This window comes from Cervus canadensis, chromosome 28, assembly GCF_019320065.1.
Source record: "Cervus canadensis isolate Bull #8, Minnesota chromosome 28, ASM1932006v1, whole genome shotgun sequence".
NCBI classification, from domain to species: domain Eukaryota; kingdom Metazoa; phylum Chordata; class Mammalia; order Artiodactyla; family Cervidae; genus Cervus; species Cervus canadensis.
The window spans coordinates 6,947,601-6,964,584 of NC_057413.1; the positions used below are offsets into that span (position 1 = coordinate 6,947,601).

Here is a 16,984-nt window from a genome sequence, read left to right on the forward strand (position 1 = left end):
CATTAACCCACCAACACTTATTATCTGGGGAACAACGACCAAAAAAATGCCTGCTATTTGAGGAGACTGGTTAAAAAAGACCAGTCTTCTCCCAGTGACGGGCGGAACATTTGGTTCAGCTTCATACTTTCTATAGAGAGAAAGATCACCCAGGAGAGGACAGAAATGGCCACCTTCAGCAACTCTTCTGAGTCGTGAAGCAGTGAGGGGAAAATTCCTTTTCATGGGACCTCAGGATTGAGACTTGGTGAATACAGACAATGGCTGTCCCTAAAAGGGATGGACTCCAACCAGACTACATGACTCCGATGGAAAAACTCAGCCCTTAGTTGTTGTTTTTTTTTTCCTGACTGGGTTGGATCAGAATCAGTTTGATTTTTCTCCTTCCCAATTCCCACAGGATTAAAATTCTACTTTTATGAGCTAAGCAAAAAAGTACAGGAGAGTAGCGGGTCTACAAAAGGGGTTTCTGGACACAGGGCTCACAGTTCAGACCACAGTTTAAATAAGGCACCTATTCCCTGGACAGGACCTCCCCTCCCCCATCTCCCCGCCCAGGTGGTCATGACAAGTTTGACTCACGGTTTTGGACCTCCACTAGGCCTCTTTCCCTCATTTAGCTTTAGAGGGAAAATGAGCCTGAGTGATTTTGCAAGGTCCTTCTGAACACACACTAAGCATGCGACATACGACGCTGCCATGGACAGAGGAGCCTGGTGGGCTATACAGTCCATGGGATCTCGTAAAGAGTTGGACACGACGGGGAGACTAAACAACAACATGCTATCAACACACTGCAGGGACTGCCTAACCGTCCTACAGACTCAGGGGACAGTTGCTAGCTTGCGGGAAATTTTTCTTTTGGTGTCTGCCTGGATATGTCCCAGGCCTTCTCATCTGTAAGATGATGAGTCTTTGGCCTCCAGGAGATCTAGATAACATTCCTTTGGCTTCCTCAGCAGTAAGGCTGAATCACCTTCTGTTTCGTTTGATGAGCATCAGTGAATAGTGAACACGATCTCACCTCATTTTAACGCTTTCAAACAGTGTCCCAAAGCATAGTTAGGGCCTTTTCATTCTCTAGGTAAAAAGCTTAATTCACCCCAAGTGGCTCTTCTGCTTTCCTGTTTCTGTCCTATACAGAATATACCTGAAAACCTACCTGAAGTTCATTTCAAGGTGATCTGGGTCATTGCCTTGTTAGTTACATATATATAAAAAAGCACAAAGGTGTTACAGTCAGGGAAATGTGTGTTAGAATCTCAACAAATTTCTAACTTGCTAATTTTGGTGTTCTGAAATGTAAAATAGAGAATAATACCAACCTGCTACGACTATACTGAGGATTAAATGACATCATGTGGATAAAAGTGAATAGTAAAACCTTAGTTTTACTCTGAAATTAAAAGATGCTTGCTCCTTGGAAGAAAAGCTATGACAAACCTAGACAGTGTATTAAAAAACAAAGACATCACTTTGCCGACCAAGTTCCATCTAATCAAAGCTGTGGTTTTTCCAGTAGTCATGTACGGATGTAACAGTTGGACCATAAAGAAGGCTGAGTGCCAAAGAACTGATGCTTTCGAACTGTGTTGGAGAAGACTCTTGAGAGTCCCTTGAACTGCAAGGAGATCCAACCAGTCCATACTAAAGGAAATCAATCCTGAATATTCATTGGAAGAACTGATGCTGAGGCTGAAACTCCAATCCTTTGGCCACCTGATGTGAAAAGCCAGCTCATTGGAAAAGACCCTGACACTGGGAAAGATTGAAGGCAGGAGGAGAAGGGGGAGACAGAGGATGAGATGGTTGGATGGCATCACCGACTCAATGGACATGAATTTGAGCAAACTCCGGGAGAGAGTGAAAGAGAGGGAAGGACGCCTGGCATGCTGCAGTCCACTGGGTTGCAGAGTCAGACATGACTTAGCGACTGAACAATGACAACAAAACCTTAGGAAATGGTTGCTTATTAGTATTATTTCCATTATTATTATTTTAATATTAAATTTATTTTGTATTATTTATGACTATATAATATAACATTGTAACATCATATATCATTATAATATCAGTATTTGTGTTGTATGATATAAGTTAATTTAAAATGATTAATTATAACTATTATCACTATTAGACTATTATCGATATTGTTAAGTGTGGTGGGCACTCAGAAGAAGCTGGAGGAATGTTCTCATCTCTGTGGCACCCCATCCCTGGGCAGCTTTCTAATTTAACCCCAACATCAGTTCAGCACCTACCACTAGCCAGGGGCTGTTCTGGGAAGGGAGGATACAGCAGCCCAGATAAAGATCTTACTCTCACAGAGCTCACAGTCTAGTAGGAGTGGAGGACAATAGTTCAAAGAATATGTTATACAATTTTGAAGTGGTGGATGAAAAAATCAAGCAGGGAAAAACCACTAGAAGGTGGGTTTTGGCAGGTTCCACCCTCATAGACCAGGGTGGGTGAGGGGTGTTTCATGTTAGAGATAATGGTCATGCAAGCCCCTCTAGGGAGTTGATATAGAAGCAGGAACCTGAATACTATGCGGGATCCACTCCGAGATCTGGGGAAAGAACGTTCTGGACAGAGGCAGTGACCCACGGAAAAGGCCTGAGATAGCAGTGAGCTCGGCGCGTTCAAGAGCAAGCAGAATGAGTCTGCTCAGAGAGGAGGACCCACGGGAGGATGGAGAGCGGGTGGTGGCAGGGTTTGGACTTTCTCCTGAGTGTGACAAGAAGTCACCGAGTGTCCTGAGCAGGGAGTCATAGGATCTAGTCCTCTCTGTTCTCAGCCTCGGTTTGTGTAAATTCTCAGGGCCAGCAGACTACTGAAATAGTGAGCCTTTTCTTCATGCAACTTACACCATGCTGAAACTGTTACTTTGTTAGTATCATCTGCTTTGTTTCCTTCAAAACCCTTTGGAAAAACACAAATTCTCTCAATGAAAGCAGAAACAGCCCCCTCCCCAGCTACTAAGTGAGCTTCTGGAGGCAGAAATAACTGTTTAAACTGTGCTGTATAAACACTGGCGGTTGGTTTATGCAGCCACCCTCACGCTCCCTTGGATGGCTTCCCAAAGTGGTCCAGGCCCCCGGGCCTTGGACACTAACCTGTCTCTCAGCCTGTTGGTCTTGCCACCTGCCTGCCACCTCTGCCAAGGGCTCTGCCCCCCCAGCCCCCACCCACCAGAAGCTGGTGCCAGTCGGAACAAGGGAAATGGTACAGGGGCCGTCCAAACCATTTTCCAGCTGCCATGGGGCACTGGCGTGGAAGCAACCGAAAGTCAGAGAGGATGCTGGAGGGAAGAGGTTCTTCCGCTCACACTTGCGAGGAGCTCATGTGGTTGCTCTCTAAGAGTGAAGCGCAAAGTCAGAGCCTGTGAGGGCAGGAAGCAACCTCGTGAGTCACCCCGTTTAGCCTGGGGAAAAGAAGATGAACCTGCTGCTCCGGGGCGCCCTGCTCGAGGGGGATCCTAACCACAGACAGTGCTTTAGGTCAGTCTTCTGTATCTCCTGTCTGATTTATTCCAGCCACGACTTTCAGTTTCCCTGCCTGAAATCTCTCCCCGCTCCAGTCTATATTCCACATCACCGTTTGCTTAATTTCTAGAATACAGAGTCAATCACGTTACTACTATATTGAAAAGCCTTAGAAATAGAATCCACACGCATCGGCATGGACTATGATCCGAGCCCAGCCTCCCTTTCTGGCCTCATCTCCCATGGACATCCCGCACACGTTGGGGCAGAGAGGGGGAGGGGGCAAATTCACTGAATCTGAGCCGCTCACACTGTCCTGACTTTACACAGGCGATTCCCTCCGCCCAGAATGGCCTCCCTTCCCTCTTCTGCTCTCCAACCCAGTCCCAACACTAACTCTTTTGTCCTTCCTCCTCTACACCCCCACCCTGCCCACCTCGCCTTTTCAGAACGAATTCCTCCCTCCTTTTACTATGCCCCTATTGTGCTTGGACCATGGCCCTAGCAGAAGGCTTCTCCAGCCTGTGTCCTGATGACCGGTTGATGTCTGTGCTCCAGCTCCCGGGTGACCTGTGTTCCCTGCAGGCCCATACCTTACAGGAGCTGAAATGCCTTCTGAATGAATAAGAGGACCAAGGCTTCTTGGAAGAATGTTGTTGACTTGAGGTTCTGCCTATTGTTTAGGAGGAGAGGGAGGGAAACTCTTGTCTGAGGGCGGGACTGCTCTTTCCATTTATTACATGGGGAGTTTCAGACCAGCTCAAGGCCTGTTGCCTGTCCTGGCTCTTGGACGCAGGGCAGTTGGATAACTACAGCTTTTTATATGACCTATGAGCTAAGAATAGCTTTTATACTTTTAAATGATTGGAATAAAATCTAAATAAGGATGATATTTCATAAGACATGAAAAAATTACATGAAATTCAAATTGCAGTGTCTATAAATAAAGTTTTACTGGAACAGACACACCCGTTTGTTTATATGTTGACTTTCAGCCGCAATAGCAGACGAGCAAGTGTGAGCAGAGGTGGTGAAAAGGGCTAAGCAGGAAAAATATATTATCTTGCCCTCCAGAGAAAAAGTTTGATGACCCATGCTCTAGAACAGTGCAAGATACATGCATCCCAGAGTTCAGACTAATGTATAGATTGTTCCACATCTCCTGAGACACAATCTAGAAATACTCACTCTAGAGTCATGTTTTACCATTTCTAGTTCAATACCAGTTTTCTTTTTTTTAAGAGTCTACATTATGCCAGAGTTATTTCAAAAAAATAATTGGCGGCAGCAACTTTTCAATTCCATAAGTCTCCAGAAACTTTTCCAAACAAAGATGGGTCATTGGGAATTTTCTGCTACAGCCCACTGACCCCGGCTCATTCAGGGGTTGGTACCCGGAAACTGTCCCAGGTTCTAGGCCCTGTCCTGGGCAAGTCACAAACATTATTTCACTTAATATCCACCTAACGAGTCCTAATCGGAGAAGGCAATGGCAACCCACTGCAGTACTCTCGCCTGGAAAATCCCATGGACGGAGGAGCCTGGTAGGCTGCAGCCCATGGGGTCTCGAAGAGTTGGACACGACTGAGCGACTTCGCTTTCAGTTTTCACTTTCATGCATTGGAGAAGGAAGTGGCAATCCACTCCAGTGTTCTTGCCTGGAGAATCCCAGGGACGGGGGAGCCTGGTGGGCTGCCGTCTATGGGGTCGCACAGAGTCAGACACGACTGAAGCGACAGCAGCAGCAGCAGTGAGCCCTAATGAGGTCGGTCATAATATTCTAGGTTTGCAAGCAACAAAACTGAGACTTGGAGAGCTTGTTCAACTTACACAAAGGTCCAGTCAAGTAGGGGCAGGTCTGGCATGTGAACCCAGGCTTTCTGGCTCCTGGGTTTGTGTGTGACATGCTACCAGGAGTCCTCCGTGCACTTTGGTTATTTGAGTCCCATTTGTGAGCTCAGTAAATTAGCAGCTCCATCCTGGTGGGACTAAGCCTGCCTGAGGAAGAAGTATCGTTCTCAAGCCGTGAATAAGGCTACTAGTGTGCACGCAAGCACACTCCCTACTAACTCGTACTTTCAAGTCTGTGTGTGTGTGTGTGTGGTCCCTCTTGCCCAGACTGCCTTCCTTTCATCCTTTGCTTACCTAAATCCTGTCTTCCCTCCAGTTTCCACCCCATCTTCCTCATGGAACCTTTCCTAGAAAGTCTCTCCTTTAGCTGATCCCCACAGTTCCCAGCGTCTCTCGTCACCTATGGTCTAGGTCAGTGCTTCTCAAGTCTGACCTCCCTTAAAAGCCAGTTGTGACATTTCCATATTTACGTCAACAAAAGAAATTTGCAAGGCATACTAGCATACCCTCTTGACGTTTAGCAATTGCAACAAAACATGAAATGCCACTTTGGTTAAAGTGCCATCATGCGTAACGCAGTGTATCATCTGGAAAGAAACTTGGAGAAGCTGGCAGCTTAAAACCCAAATGGGAAACCCAAGGAATCGTTAGTAGTTAAAAACAAATCACAGCATCCTTTGTTTTCAAAATGACCAGTGTACCCTTGAAGCTCAAAGTCCAGTCTGCTGCAGCAGCACCATGCCCAGCCCCTTTCACAGGACACTTCACTGTAGCTTTCTATACACAAAAAAAGAAAATAAATGTGGAAATTTCATCCTTGGGCGGGGGGGGGAAACAACAGTTGTGGATGCTTTGGCTTTTCCCCTCTACGTTGGATTCGAGACCTTGGCACCTACATGCGAACAGAGATCCTCAGAGGATTCTATATACAGCATTGTGTGCGGGGCATATCATTTAGTGCTCAGTTACTGCCTGGTCCTGCTTCACCCTTGAGAATGCCTTGCCCACAGTGAGATTTTTAAGCAACTTGTAGAAAAGGATCCCTTTCTGCAGCTGTGTAGGTTACTGCATCGCATTCTATGTCTTCTCAAAGCCCTATGTCTTGTCCGCGCACCAAGCCTTCACTGTTGTCAATTTGGAAAAAAATAAGCTACTGTTGAGCAGGCAGGGGCAAGAACACCTCCCACTCTAAGCAATCACTGCCCCTCTCTGGTTAGGGCTTCCCAGGTGGCTCAGTGGTCAAGGATCTGGATTATTCCGACCCAGGGATCAAACTTGTGTCTCCTGCATTGGCAGGCGGATTCTTTACCATGAGCCATCTTGGAAGCCCTAGGCCACTCTGAGTCCTTGATAAATCTTCCAAGAATACATGTAACACAGTGTCACTAACATGCTACAAAGACTCTTGTAAGTGGGTGGTGGTTAATATCTTGACTTGATTTTTGAAAAACGTGTGCAACTGCAAAATTTCTATACATACAGAATACTGCTATTATAACTTGGGAATAGTTAATTACTATCTTTCCCCTGGCAAAGAACTAAAAAAAAAAAAAAAAGTAACAGAATAAATTATACGTTAAGTAAATCCACTTAACTCTAGTGAAATATGACAAGAATTTGTGAGGCTCCATCTTAACATTTAGTATGTTCTTTATACGAAAGGATTTGGGGGAGTTAACTCAGGAGTGAAATGATAAGCAAAGTTAGAAACACATAATAAAGATTTAGGTTTATTTATCGTTGTAAATGTGTAAAGGCTTAGATTTCTACTATTTGTATGTGTCCAGCTGGGCAGAGGAATGAAGTTCAGTGGGACAGAAGGATTTTTTCACAGTAAAACTCTGCAGACTCCTGCCAAGGGCTCCCTCCTGTTTTCCCCAGCCTTGAGGTGTTCTGTTCGTGCACGCTTTAGTTTGTCCAAATAAACGATTTGTTATATGAAACTGTCATGGAAATCTCTTCTGCTGGTAGAAATTTGGACTGTGGGCTTTTACACAGGTCAAGGTGATCTGCCAAGACCAAATAAACAGACGTGCTGTGACTGGACGGAGGATGGCCTCTGCTCTTTCTGAAGGCAGAATCCAGCACAGTGATACTGCTCCATGGTATGTATTCAGCTGTTGTTTAGTCACTCAGTCGTGTCTAACTGTTTGCGGACCCACGGACTGTAGCCCACCAGGCTCCTCTGTCTGTGGGACTTTCCAGGCCATTCCTTCTCCAGGGGATCTTCTTGACCCCAGGATCGAACCTGAGTCTCCTACGTTGACAGATTCTTTACCACTGAGCCACTGGGGAAGCCTAAGAAGGGCCAAAGGCCCTGTGGTTCCTTCTTGGTAACTTCGGTTCTTCCTTTGTATATTCTTAAATTTGAAAAGACTTCCTGACTCCTCCTTGCATCTGTACCATCGCTGTCTCTGTGCCCGGACAGGAGAACCCGGCGTGTTGCTCTAGAGCTCCGGCCGCCCCTTCTTACTCTCCCCGCGTTGCTGCCGTCCAGGTGTGATGGGCAGAGGCTGGTGGGCGGCCTGCCCTACATTCTCGGGTGGGGCTGGATGCTCTGTTTCCGGTCGACTCCCGAGCTTTACCATTCTCTGGACGCATGCACGGGTGGCTAAAAGTCACCCTTCCCATCTGGCATCCAGCAAGGCTCAGGGTGGAGGTGGGCAGAAAAGAATGGAGGGAACAGGGAAATAAGGGGGTTGGCGCAGTGTTTCAAGCACTGAACAGTCACTTAACTGGAGGTCCCGGATAGATCATTTCAGCAGAGGCCAGAGAATGTCCAGCAGGCCCCGTCGTCCCCAGGCATCTGGCCCATCTGAGCAGACCCTGGCGGCCGCCAGCTGGCGCTGAGGAGCGGGCCGAAGGAATCTGAGCAATGCAGGGCCTGGGGTCGGTGGGGGGTGGGGGGGGGGAGGGCTGGGGGGAGGGGATGGGAGGAATGCGCTGTTGAATCCAAGCTTTTGAAGAGTTTGATTCATTTTAGAGGGCAAACAAAGCGCTCCAGCTATCAGCGATCTTTTATTTTGTCTGCTGGAGGAATGCCTCTCCAGCGTGGGCCGGAGACGGCGGCAGTGGAGACACCAGTGTCCACCCTCGACGGGCTGGGCCAGTTTGGACGGCACACTCTTTCCTGGCCACCGAGGCTGGAAAGAAACAGCAAGCAGCTCTCTTTGTCAGGAAAGCCAGGAGGAGCCCAGTGAACTAGCATGTGCAGGACCTAAAGGTTCACTCACAGCCCTGAGGTTTACAGATGTTAAGTAGCCGTTCCCTCAGCTTAAGTCCTGGCACCCTGAGATTTAGACCAGAGGATGTAGACAGGGGAGGGGAGGTTTGCGAGGGTTTTCCAAATTTGATGGCCTGTGATTCTCACGACTCAGGCTCTAACCTCCCTGGGGAGCTTTTGGTCTTCGGAAGGGTAGAGGGTTGGGAGAAGCAGCCAGGCCATGGCCCTCCTGTCCATAGAAGGTGGAGGCCATGCGCTCCCCACCTTTAGATTTTCCCATCTCAAGGTTGCTTTCTGTCTTCAAAAGCCAAACCCCATGCAGTCAGGTCACCAGGAAATGAAATCCTCCCACTTTCCCTGACTTGACGGCTCAGATGGTAAAGCGTCTGCCTGTAATGCAGGAGAGCTGGGTTTGATCCCTGGGTTGGGAAGATCCCCTGGAGAAGGAAATGGCAACCCACTCCAGTACCCTTGCCTGGAGAATCCCATGGATGGAGGAGCCTGGTGGGCTACGGTCCATGGGGTCGCAAAGAATTGGACATGACTGAGCGACTTCACAGTACCTGAGAGCTCTGTGCTTTCCATCCTCCCCATCAAGGAGGGGAGGACTCAGCCCCAGGAGTCAGGTCTCCACCTCTCCGTGCTCCCATTCCCACCCCTGGTCTTTCGAATCCCCTTCTCTATAAGGATGTTCGCGCCTTCCTCATCCTCAACACAGATCCACGATTCCTTGTTCAAAAACCTGGAGGCCAGACGAGCTGTGGAATTTGGAGTATTTCAGCTTTTCAGGACCAATTTCACGTCTATTCGGCATGCAACAAAACTCCCAGTGGGACCCGGCCAGCTCGCTGCACGCAGATTCATTCATATTTTGGCAGATGTGTGAATGTCCGTACCAAGGTGGGTGAATGAGGAATATGCATCACTTTGAGCCAATCCAGGCAGGTTTAGCTGCCAAACAAGTCATGAAAGAACGCTAAATTTTTATACCTATAATCGTGGGTGAACGAACCTGGACCACCGACACACTCCCCAGCTTCTTGGACTCTCCTCGGCCACCTCTCCTGCCCTCAACTACTCACACATCGTTCTGCTCTCTCTGTCGCTTTGCTGCTGCCAGACACTGAACTGCCCGGTCCCGGCCCCCCTCCCCCTGGCCTCTGCCTCCAACACCCTCTCCACCCACCTCCATCCAGGCCGGTGGACCCCATGCACATGCTCCCTGCTGTAAAATCTCGGCCTTTTCCATTCTCAAGCCACCAGGCGATGCTTAAAAGTACTAGAAACTAGAAAAAGACTTAGGGAATAAAAACCTTGCTTGTTATTATGTTGTTGTTGTCGTTGTTCAGTCGATAAGTCTTGTCTACTCTTTGCAACTCCATGGACGGCAGCACACCAGGCTTCCCTGTCCATCACTATCTCTCCGTTCATGTGCATTGAGTCGGTGATGCCATCCAATCATCTCATCCCCTGCCACCCTCTTCTTTTGCTTTCAGTCTTTCCCAGCATCAGGGGCTTCTCCAATGAGTCGTCTGTTTGCATCAGGTGGCCAAAGTATTGGAGTTTCAGCATCAGTCCGTCCAACGAGTATTCAGGACTGATCTCCTTTAGGATGGACTGGTTGGATCTCTTTGCTGTCCAAGGGACTCTCAAGAGTCTTCTCCAGCACCACAGTTGGAAAGCATCAATTCTTCGCCACTCAGCCTTCTTTACGGTTTAACTCTCTTATTATTATGAATGACTCCTAATGGCTGTCAGACGGTGAAGGGCTCACTCTCAGCTTCACTCTTGCTGTGGGCCTGGGTGCTGTGTGGACTGGGTCTGCAGATGGCACGGCGTGAGGCCCTCACCCTCCTTTGGCCAAGTTGGGGGCTTTCCTCGGTCATCTGCATCCCTCTGCTCCTGACCTTCTCCTCCCCAGCTGTCTTGAATGGCCTCCTTCTTCAGCTTCCGTGGCAGTGGATTCTTCCTACGCTTTTCTCACTGATGGGTACGGTTAGCACCCCGGTTCTTGGTATCCAGGGTTCTGATCCACGGATTCAACCAATCGCAGATGGTGTAGATTTTTCTATTCAGTGCGGGTTGAATCTGTGGATGTGGAGCCCATGGATAGAGCATCCTCGGATTCCGGTATCCACGGGGGATACCAAGGGAACCTGCATTTCCGTCTTCTTTTTCAGGCAGGCTTTCCCCAAGGGTGCATCCTTTAGGTCTTTCTCTTCTGTATTTTCTCCTTTATCTATCTATCTCCTCCAATGATTTTTTACCCTCATTTCTGCATTGGTGACAATCACACCCCCTGGCCCGTGTTCTGAGTTCCAAACTCTCATTTCCTCCTGCACCCAAGTATTCCAGAGGCTTCTTATCAATTCCTCACATTCACCCATTGTGACGGTTCATTTTGTTTTTTCATTTTTTTGTAAGTTGGAGGATAGTTGCTTGACAATATTGTGTTGGTTTCTGCCTTTGATCAACATGAAGCAGCCAAAGGTATACATATGTCCCCTCCCTCTTGAACCCCCCCTCCCACCTTCCACTCCACCCCACCCATCTAGGTTGTCAGAGAGAACCAGGTTTCAGCTCCCTGTGTGTGACGGTTCATTTTCTGTGTCAACCTGGCTAGACCACAGTATCCAGTTATTTGGTCAAATTCTAACCTAGACGTGTTGTGAAGATACGTTTTAGATGAGAATGACATTTAGCTCAGTAGACTTTGAGTAAAGCAGATAAGCCTCCATCATGTGTGTGGACCCACCTAATCAGCTGAAGGCCTTAAGAGAAAAAAGACCAGTGTCCAGCCCCCGGGGGAGAAGGAATGTTCTTCCAGACGGCCTTTGGACTGAGCTGCACTGTCAGCTCTTCCCTGGGGCTACAGCCTGCCAGCCTGCCCTGCAGATTTTGGACTGGTCAACCTCTACAGTCATGTGAGAAATTCCTTAATTAGCCTTTCTTTGTGCGCACACACACACACACACACACACACACACACACCCATTGGTCTACTGGTTCTGTTTCTTTGGAGAACCATGGCTACACACCCAAGAAGCAAAGATATTTGAAGTGGAGGGATGATGGGAACTCAGCCTGTTGCTTGTGCCTCTGCATGCAGCCATGCCTGAACTCCGATCTTAACCTGAATGCTAAAGCAATAAATACACTTTCCTGCTTAACCTAGCTGGGGCTGAGCTTTTTTGCACTTACAACTACAGTGTCCTGACTAACCCTCTGCCAGAGAGTATTCTCCTGAAGGGCACAGATGATACCTTACTCATCTGGCCCCCATGTGACATTGCATTTAGGATCTTCTCCGTCTATGTGTTGCACTGAATCCCCAACTTGCCCTTGAGCTATCAGCTACCTCGTGATATTGCGTCTGAACGAGAGGAGAGAGACAGAAATGACAGAAAGGAGCATTTTCCCTTGGTTCCTAAGAAGGCAGAAATAAGAAGGAGACTTAAGTATTAGGAAAATTCTGCTGGGAATTCAGTGACCCAAATGAGAAGCAGATCTACCCTTTTCTTTCAGATTCATTGATTTAGATACACAGATTCAACAGGGAAAGGAAAAGCAAGGCAGAGTTTTATTGTTAAGTGCGGGGTAGCAGTATCTTGTCTACCTGGAGATCCATATAAATGTTTATATTACATTTCCTTTGCCAATTAACTTATACTTGTTAATCACAACTGAGATCTCATTCATCCGTCCACCAGGACTTAACTAATTGCCCAACAGAATGCCAGGCTCGGTGGAAATTACAAAGATGTATAAACACTCACAGGCTGCTCTCACTTCTTAAATACCTATTACGGTAGCTGCCAAGGGGACTTCATGAAGATAAACTTGTGTAGAAAAAAAAATCACACCGTAAAGTTATGTAAGTTTCTATTTTAAAATCATCTGGTTCTAATTTACTAAATTTAATGCTTTAGAGTCAATGCCAAAGTGCTACATTTGATTTATGGGAATACTTCAGCACATTTTTCCATCGCACTCTTGTACAATATATTTACCGCCCTTTTGTTATGGTTAGAAAGATTATGGACCTTAGAAAAAGCCCTCTTTACGAGCTTGCTGATATTTTATTATAAAATGCCATAAGACAGAGTAAGAAGTCTAGTAAACAATAATACTCACTTAGGAGCATTCCTCATGGTTTAACTTTTTTTTTGGTATATACGTATATAAATTTAACAGAGAGGTCCATCTGGAAAATGGATGCTTAAAAACTTACACTTTATGCCAAACCACTTCTTTTCATGGCAGACAAGTACTTTGGGACGGGGGAGAGAAATTTAAATAGCAGTCATATTACGCTATGCTGCTAGCAAAATAATAACAACGTTAATACCAAAGGATAAAAAGATGCCAGAGACACAGACTTCCATTACCCCAGAGGGGGAACCTGCAAAATATCCCAGTGAAGTGGAATATAAGAATACGGACATCTGTACCTCTGTGTGGCTTTCCAGGCCCTGGGCTCGACCAACTTACCTGGCACCGTAGTTTGGCGACTACCTTATGGCATTTTACAGAAAAACCAAGGCCTCGTGCCAGCCTCTTCATTGAAACCTCCCAGATGTGCTGTGGTTTAGCCAACAAAGTCCGCTCCTGAACTTTCAAAGTGGTATTTAGGCCCCGTGCATACTCATTTCGCTTCTGCTGTACCTTGGTTTTGCTCAGCTTACAAAACGAGAGGTTTTTCACTTCACACCCACATAAAATAAGATGTCGGCCTAGGAATTTCCGCTGTGCCTTGCAGCGCTGTGCTTCTTTCAAACAAAGAAACCTCATCTTCTTCAGAGTTTAGACAGCTCTTAACAATGAACAATTGCAAAGACCAGGCCAGTCGACATGTTTTTTATTCCAACAGACCATCTTCACGGCCGGTCAGAGGAGCCGGGATACAGGTATTCAGAAGGGCATGGAAAAGAGTGTTGTGTGACCGCCAGGTTCCAGGGCCCCGGATGACTACACCCTGCATCCCTCGCATCAAGACGAGGCCAGGGTGTCATCAGAGCAGACTTGTCCGCTCTGCCCTGTTCTGCCTGGATTTGCTTTCCCAACTCCTCTGCCCAGGAGACCAGTCTTCCCACCACCCCTTGAAAACACTGTAATAAGAAATGAAATTTAAAAGGCAACCTCAACATAATAAAGACAATACCATGATCTCTTACTCCTAGGTTCTTCTTTGGAATGTCTCTTCTTTCACCTTTTCAAGTTCATCCAACTCCTCCCTCATCCCCAGCCGAAGTCTCACCTTCTCCCTGAAACATCCTCCAGTCTCTATGGATGAGTCCTTTTTGTGAATTCGTGCAAGGCTCACCTCTGGGCCACCTCCTGTAACACTGGCATCCTGGCGCCATTGTGTATGACTTGCGACCCTCTAACTGTGCCTTGTGTATGGCAAGTGACCCTCGTTTGCACAACGGCCAATCTTGGAAGCAGGTAGTACCTTATCTGCCCCAGGCAAATTACTGAGACACAATTCACATACACGCAGTTCACCATTTTAGAGTGGACTATTCAGTGGTTTTTAGTACATTCGCAGAATTGTACCACCATCATCACTATCCCACTCCAGAAGATTCCCATCACCCTGAAAAGAAGCCCCATGTCCATCAGCGATCATTCTCCATTCCTCCTCCCTCCCCCTCCCCTCAAATCCCTGACAACCACAATCACTGTTCCAGTTTCTTTCTAGCAGTAACAATTTATGACTGACTTCATGCCTTTCTTTCTAGGTGCAATTCCAAAGGCTAACACAAAAAGAGACGAGCTATGCAGTTTTTTGTATGCATCAAAAAAGATGGTGTCAGTTGTATGAACTGAGTACTTGTGACAGAGTATAGAATGATAACAACCAATAAGTGGTAATTCAATTTATAAAGGAAAAGCAAAAGTTGGGGAGTATTGGGAAGTGAAGTCTTTAGAGAGAGAGAAGAAGTAAGTTCTCCCAGAGATAGGGAGACTGTTGTTTGTATTTACCATAAAGAGGTCTTATCACGTGCCAGATACAGCTAATGTGTATGTGTGTTCCCAGTTGCTCAGTCGTGTCCACCTCTTTGCGACCCCATGGACTTGTAGCCCACCAGGCTCCTCTGGCCATGGGATTTTTTGGCAAGAATACTGGAGTGGATTGCCATCTAAATGCATCATCTAATCTCTGTAACAACCAATCAGATGAGGGTTAGGAATCCCATACCAGAGATGAGGAGCCTGATGCTCAGACAGGTAAATTCCTTGCCCAGGGTCACATAGCAAGGGTTTCATCAAGACTCATCAGGTTTCAAATCTCATGGATAGGGCTGAGGACCAAGTGATGGGTATCTAAAATGACATTCATTCAGTTTTTTAATTTAATCACCCAATAAGTTGATTAGTCACTCAACAAACATGTATTGAATCCTATTGAGGGTTAAGTTTGACTGCAAATGATAGAAAAACCCTAGAGGGGTGGGCTTAAACAAGGTAGAAGTTAATTCTCTTCTTGTTTATTAGAAGTCTGGAGGAAAGCAATCCAGGACTATTTGAGGGCTTCACAAAGTCTGCAGAGATTTAAGTTCCTCCTATCATGTGCTTTGCTATCCTCAATACGATGTCCAAGGCAGCTCAGATTCAAGCCATCACAGCCTCCTTCCAGCCAGCAGGAAGAGAGGGGTGAAAAAAGGTGCCTCTTCCCTGAAAGGTGCCCAAGGACCATTTGCGGATATTCTATCAGCCAGAATTGGTCACATGGCCATAGTTAGCTGCAAGGGAAGCTGGGAAATGTAGTCTTTATTCTGGGGAAGAGGAGAATGGGCACCAGAGGATGACAGTGTCAGCCACTAGTACCTACTAGGTAAACAGTGTAACTAGTACCCATGTGACAGCTGCTGAATGTGCACACATCAGGCTTTGTCCGCCTGCCAGGATGGCCCTGTGCTCGTGGCACGTACTCAGAGGGGCCAGGAGGCTATACACGGCATGACCCTCCTGCTGCCCAGAGGTCGTGCTCTGTCTGCTGGCGTGGGCTTCCTCCCAGCCTCCGCTGCTGGTCTGCCCTCCTGGTGGACGCTGACACAAGTGTAGAGGCCCTTGTGGAGGGGCTCCTGCCAGGACCTGGCCTTCCCCAGTCTTCTCCAACTCACAGAGGTGTCTGGACCACGAGCCCGCCCTCTTCCTGTGACTCTGCGGGAAGAGGGGTGCACATGGATGGGTGTGGCCAGAGCAGAGCCAGACATCCGCCCCGCGCGTGATTGAGAGAGAAGCTGTGACCGGGAGGGAAAAGGGTCCCTGCTGCGCCTTCTGCCAACTAGCCATTGCTCTTAGAGGTCAAAGACGGCACAACATCATAGCATCGGTGAGATGTTGGCTCTGAATGAGTTAGAGCCCCATGATAAGCATAGTTGCCGAAGCCTACATTAGCTTGAAGCCTACACGCCATGAAGATGAGACAATCGTACGCTAGCCTTGCTGGAATCCCCACTTGTCACCCTCTATTAGTTTCCTCCTCGGGGGGCTTCCAGCATCCCTGCTTTTCCTCTGCATCACAGACGGGGAAGCATCCCTGGGCATCCTTAACCATCAAAGAGGACATAGATGATGTGGTACCCAGAATCCGTTCCAAATCTATGAGGAGGCTTTAGCTAATGGTCCTGCCACCCTCCCCTACATGTTTCACTCAGTCCTTCCTCCCCAGATCCCAGAAAGACCCATTAGCTGAGTCCAGTGACAGTCTTTGAGCCTGACTACAATTGTTCCCTTGGGATACAAGGTGATGGGAAAATGCACTGAGGTTCCTGAAGTGGGCACAGCAACCTCCACCCATTCTTCCAAGCATTGAGGCTCCTTTAAACTTCACCCTCTGCCCCGGTTTCAAAATTCTCATTTGCAAATCAATTTAATAAGGCCCCAGGTGGAACTCCCTGACTAATAGTATTAAAGTGGTTCTTCTGACCAGATTGGGGAATAAAACCACACACCTGCAAATTCCTTACTACCTTTAACTGTAATCTTTAACTGCCGGTCAGCGCACCATATTTTAATTTCTCTGGGTATCGTGCCTGGATTTTCCACCTGTGGAGACAGAATTTTGCTCCTATAAGGGGGCTTAAGGAGACAATGGAGTATGGGATAAGGCGCTGTTTGAATTTTAAAGAAATATAACATTTGATGGAAAGAATAAATGCAATCCTATATAAAAAAATTAAAGCCCTATAAAAACTGGTGGCCTATTATTTCATTCTCTGGCTCTTAAGTCTCTCAAAATGGAAATGTCAGTTCAAGCATAACTAATATGGCTTATGTTTCAGGGAAGATAAAGATCTGGGGGAACAATAAGGATGTTATGTGGTGGTGGATGTTTTGCTTAAATCACCTTCGGGGTCTCTTGTCTTCTAGTCATGGGACACCTACGATGGGGATATCTCAGGGGGTTGGTATTAAA

At 47.1% G+C, this 16,984-nt stretch overlaps 1 protein-coding gene across 1 annotated transcript in view; it reads right to left on the minus strand.

Annotated features, from left to right (window-relative positions):
- Window positions 1–16,984, minus strand: part of NEDD9 (neural precursor cell expressed, developmentally down-regulated 9) — a 186,687-nt gene that overhangs the window by 54,575 nt on the left and 115,128 nt on the right. The gene's annotated exons all lie outside the window — the stretch shown is intronic.